Raw genomic sequence first — 6,061 nt, forward strand, 5'->3', positions numbered from 1 at the left:
TTCCTGATACAGGTAAGTAGGTCGGTGCAGTTTCCCAGAAGCAGGGCTGCCTCCCACACTGCTGGCGGGAGAAAAGTGAGTGGCCTTCTTGCGGCCTCAGCCCTTCACCTCTCCGAGCACTGGCTGCTCGGCCCGGACACCTCAAGCAGGCAGCATGGCCAGAGCATTTTGGTTTGTTCTCCCCGTGACTCTAGAAAAAGTATTTCCCCTCTCGAAAGGGGTTCATTCAAACCTCGCCTATGACGTGAGGATAAACAGTGCCCACCTCAGGGCATCGGTGTGGGTTTAGATGGGCTAATGCAAGCAAAGGGCATGGAAGTGCTCGGTAAACTGAATCACCGACATTATTGTCACCAGAGTCATGTTGGCCCCTGTTTTATGGGAAGCGATGTTCTTTTTTCACTTTGGTAGGGTTATACAATTTTCGGTTAGAAATAGAAAATCAAGCGTATTTGATTTTTCAAACGTGATTCCATTTACCAAAACGTAAGTTGAGTAAGCAGTAATCTGGCAGATAGTGCAGAAGCTATGTGGCCGGCAGGGGACGCGATGCATAGACAACAGGTGTTTGGGAGACAATGGCTGAAAGGTTAAGAGCACAAGTTTCAGAGTCAGATGGACCTGAGTTCAACTCCTGGCCTCTTGTCCCAGTGGCTGTGTGACCTTAAGCAGGGTCACCTGGCCTTTCTGCACCTCCATTTCCTTATTTGCACAATGGAGGAAATAGCAGTGAACTTGTGGGCTGGCGGCTCAGTCTGGCAGGTAATGAGCACTCAGAAATGGTAGTGCTGCCCGCCCGGTGTGGCTCAGTGGTTCCGTATTGACCCATGAACCAAGAGGTCATGTGGTTCATTTCCCAATCAGAACACATGCCCAGGGTTTCGGGCTCGATCCCTGATGTGCGGTGTGCAGGAGGCAGCCAATCAATGATTCTCTCTCATACTTGATGTTTCTATCTCTCTCTCCCTCTCTCTTCCCCGCTCTCTAAATTCAATAAAAACATTTATTTTATAAAAGAAAGAAAATGGTAGGGCTGTTCCCATTCTATTCTTTAGGCAGCCCCTCCCTTCATACATAATTTATTCCCCAAATTGTGTTCCCAAAGTCAAATATGTGAAATGTGAAAGTCAAACAAGGAGACATTTACACAGGGCGTGTGTGTGTGTGTGTGTGTGTGTGTGTGTGTGTGTGTGTGTGTGTTTTGGACGATGCGGGAGGGCATCCAGATGAAGCTAAAGCGCTTCAACCCTCATGATGCTCTGATGATAGAGCTCCAGCCTTCCAAATGTATTTTTTCTTGTTTTGTTTTGTTTTGTTTTTGTTAATCCTCACCCGGGGATATTTTTTTCCATTGGTTTTCAGAGAAAGTGGGAGGGAGAAAGGGGGAGAGAGGAGAGAGAAACATCGATGTGAAAGAAACACACATTGATTGGTTACCTCCCCCATGTACCCTGAAAGGTGGCAGGGATCGAATCTGCAACCCAGGTACTTGTCCTTGACCGGAATCGAACCTGCTACCCCTTGGTGCTCAAGCTAACGCCCCAACCACTTAGTAACACCAGCCAGGGCCATGTTCTTTATTTTTGTTCTCTGACCCCACGACTGAGACAGTTGACCTCTGCGTTTTTATATTTCTTTGTCTATTTCTGGATCACCGTCTCCCCAGGAGAATGTGAGTCCCAGGAGGGCGTGGGACAGTTGGTTGGTTTGCTGCTATGTCCAAGGCACCCAGAACGGGGCCCACATACTGTGGAATACAATTAGCTGGCTGACCCGCTGACCTGTGGCTGATGCCTCTATCCATCCCACAGTCCTAAATGACTGAGAGAATGGAGGAGCACCCATCACCCTGTCTGGGTTCCCCTTGCCTAGGGCACTTACCAATGCCCAGCTGTCCTCCACCTCAACACATGCTGCTCCCGCAGATGGGAATCCAGTCCTTGTGATTGACCCTTCCTATGTTGACCCTGACCGTGACCCAACCTAGGATTCTGGCTTAGCCAGGGTTTGTTTGCGTTACAGCTTATGTGTTCCTGTCGCACAAAAGAGGGATTATGCCCCTGTGTTTCCAGTTCTGATTTCTGTCTTTCTTTCCCGGTGGTTCTGGTGGTTCCGGGACTCGTGTGACTGGGCTTTTGTTGCAGCTGTCGGCCATGTCATCGCAATGTTTCCTTGGAATCCTGAGTCAGTGGATGGGCTCTGGGAAAGGAACGAGGCTGCCTCCGCTCCTTTGTCCTCTGCCCAGCTTTTATTTACTCATTTTCAAGCTGTTTCAAGGGGTTGTTTGCTGATCAAAAATGCATTTAGTGTAAACATTTTTTTTAATTTTGAAAATACAAAGAAGATGGGTAAGAGTCACCTGTGATGACACCACCAAGAAATAAACATTGTTACCATTTGGGGGCATTTCCTTCCAGTATTTTTTCTAGATTAAAATTTTTTTGATAAAAAATAGTAGAAACCACTTCTTTTTTTCACTTGCTAAGAGCCTTCAGTATGTTCTCTATATTGTCTTGGGACAGCTGCCTGGTGGCCCGCCATTTATTTACTGAATTCCCTATTGCTGGACATTTAAGCTGGTCCCACTTTAGGGCCATTATCATAATGCTGCAATGAGCAGCCTAATATTTCATTTTTCCTGCACCCCTGGGCTCCCTGGCACAGAACCTACACAGACCCTGCGCCAATGGCAATGGGTATGAGCCTTCCAAATAATATATTTGTCCCTGGAAACAGGCCATTCCTCACTGCATATCTACCGAGGTCCCTCTGCTATAAGCCAAGGTTATCCAAACCTGACCCACAGCATCAAGGAGCCCAACATCCTTATCTAACAGTTGGGGAAACTGAGGCCCAGAGATAAGAAGACTTGTCCGAAGGCATTCGCAAACTCCACGTTGTCTAGATATTTCCTCCCCACTTTGTCTTCTCTTTGACATTTTGCAAGGGAATGCAAAATCTGCAGCAAAGAGGCAGGTGGTTGCAGCGGGGATGTAGCGTCTGCACTGCTCATGGCAGACATTGCTAATCAATCAGCACACCCTTCCCCGCTGAGTCCAGACCCTGAGGACTTCTCCAACTGCCAGTACCAGGCAACGAGAGGCGAAGTGTTTTTGCCATCCTGGTTGCACCTTTGGTGCCAACAGAGAGCCTTTTTAAACTGTGGACTTGATGCCACTCCAGCGAGTTCTTCAAAGTGCCTCCCTTCTTGCCTTTCGAGTGAGTGACAGTCCACAAGACCTCCCGTTTCCACCTGTCCAACCCTGCCATGTCCTCAGAAACCATTTCTGGTTTCCTACAGGACCACAGACTTCCCAGAAGAAGCCCCTCATCCCAGCTGGAGGAGATGGGGTGGGCTGGACAGGGGAGCAGAGCATGCTCCAGAGTCAGCCAGAGCTGGGTCCAGATGCTGGCTCCACATTTTATGGCTGTGGGACCTTGGGCAGGTCACTCCCCTTCCCCAAGAACCTTCCTTCTCTGGAAAATGAGGGTGGTAACACCTCTATTTTCTCCGACCTGGCCTCGGGATGGTGACCTGTAGAAAGGAGATGGTCTTTCCCACTCCACCACTTCGCTATGTCAGAGTGGCCAGCTTCAGCTGAACATCAAACTCCCTCTCTCCACCCGTAACAGAGGCTGCCATGGACCAGCTCGTAGAGAGATGGGGGGAGGGGAGGCTCCCTCGCGCACACCCCTTTTCCCTCTATCTCTGGCAAGAACGAGAGGAAAGAGGGCAGGAGAGATTTCCCCTGACTGATAGATGGCTCCTACACTCTGGGAAGCCAAAATATGTTTCAAGTTGAGTCTCACAGCACCTTCTTTGGGGGGAGACCAAACTTTCCTGGCAGGTCTCTCAGGCTGTGACCTCAGATATGAACAGAGCTTCTCCAACTAGTCACTCTGCGTGCCACCTCAGCCCCCGGTCCTCTGACACCCTTTCCTCACCTGCCCAGGGAAACCAGCCCCAGACCAGCTCTCTCCTGCAGGGTCCACACTGGGCCCCAGGAAAAACACACACACGCTTTGACCCCATCCAGAGGGAGCAAAGAGTTATAATTCTCAACTTACAGAAGCCGCTCTCTCTGCCAAAACTTTTTCCTTTTTTGTTACTCCTCACCCGGGGATATTTTTCCACTTATTTATTATTTTTAGAGAGAGTGGAAGGGATGGGGAGAGACAGAGAGAAACATCAATGTGAGAGTGACACATCGATTGGTTGCTTCCCATGCACACCCTGACCAGGGCCAGGAAAGGAGCCCACAACCAGCATGCAACCAAGTTACATGCCCTTGACCAGACTCGAACCCAGGACCCTTCATTCTGCAGGCTGACTCTCTATCCACTGAGCCAAACCGGCTAGGGCTCTCCACCATAACTTTAGCTCATCGGCCTTGCCTCAGGCAAGAAAAAGAATCCAGGATATTCCTTGTCCCAACTTCAGGGACCCTCAAGCCCTTAAATTGTCCTTGAAAATCCCACTCCCTCTCTGCCTGCATTAGGGGCAAACACCCTTGTTCTCCTCCCTGGGAAAGTGAGAAAAGGGACCACAGCTGTCTCCTTTTCCCTCTTGACCTTTTTATCACCTTGATCCGGGTGAGGAGCTCCCGCATGAGGGACTGAAGAGCTATGCAGCCAGTTCTTGCCTACCTGCTTCCATTGTGGTCTGGCCCCTTCTTTGGTATACAGCAGTGGTCGGCAAACTGCGGCTCGCGAGCCACATGCGGCTCTTTGGCCCCTTGAGTGTGGCTCTTCCACAAAATACCGACTTCTGCGCATGGGCCACGAAGTTTCAATCACATTATATGTGTGTGCCCACACGTGGTATTTTGTGGAAGAGCCACGCTGAAGGGGCCAAAGAGCCGCATGTGGCTCGAGAGCCGCAGTTTGCTGACCACTGGTATACAGCATCTGTGGAATTGTAGTGTCTCAGATGACACTATTGAAGACACCCATGAGTGGGCAGTGAGAGAGAGAGAGAGCTTTAATTTAGACACAGTGGCCAGTAAAGGCCGTTCCAAGGAGGGACACTGAAGCTGAAACTTGGTGAAGGAGAAGGAGCCAGCCAGGGGAAAGCTAGGAAATGAGCACTCCTGGGAAAGGCTCAGCACGTGCCAAGACCCTGAGCTAGGAATGAGAGGAGACAGAGGCAAAGTGATGAGAGATGAGGGCTGAGAGGTGGACAGCAGCCAACCATGTGGGGCCTCCCAGAGTTTGGATTTTCATGCAAGAACTGCAGAGGCCTGGGGTGGGGGCGGGTTAATAAACAGGAGCGTGACAAGGTCTGAGGAATATATTTAAAATTTAACTCAGGTTGTTGGGTGGAAATTGGAATTTGGTAGGGGGACTAAGAGAGGGAAGAGGGAGACTGGAGAGGAGATTGGGATGAGTAAGTGAATGAATGATGGATGGATGGATGGATGGATGGATGGATGGATGGATAAAATGGACATCTCTCAAGGCAAAGGGGAATCCAAGCCCCAAGAGAGTAAGTAGTTAGTGCTTTGGGGGCTCCCAGGAAGGCAAAAGGATTCCAGGTGTAGCCAGAGCTGAGGACAGGCCACTTTATGCAGATCCTGCTTTCTGAATTGGGTCTTGAAGGTCAGTGATATTATTTCAACAGTAATAATAGCCTTCACCATTTACTGAATTCTCTGATGTTCCAAGTATTCCACATTGTCTTATGTGACCCTCAAAAGAGTTCCACTTTACAGCTGAGGAAAGAGAGGCTCAGAGAGAAGTCATCTTCCCACAGCCGCACAGCTGGCCAGCCCAGGAGCAGACGTTGAACCCCGTCTGTGAAACTCCAAAGGCTTCCCCTGCCCTGCGGCCCACACAGGGCAAGACGGATGGTCAGGGGGATGAGGCGTGGCATTCCGGGAAGAGGACACAGCACAATCAAAGGCCTGGGAGCTGGGAAGGGGTGAGGCCGGGATAAAGAGGCCCTCAGCAGTCTGAAGGGAACTGAGCAATATTGAGGGCACGGCCGTGGCAACCCGTGGGTTCCAAAGTGTGCCAGGCCTACAGAGGCACAGTCATGCTTGCTGACCCAGGGAATGTGTGG

The sequence above is a fragment of the Myotis daubentonii genome, chromosome 8 (genome assembly GCF_963259705.1).
Source record: "Myotis daubentonii chromosome 8, mMyoDau2.1, whole genome shotgun sequence".
Classification (NCBI taxonomy): Eukaryota; Metazoa; Chordata; class Mammalia; order Chiroptera; family Vespertilionidae; genus Myotis; species Myotis daubentonii.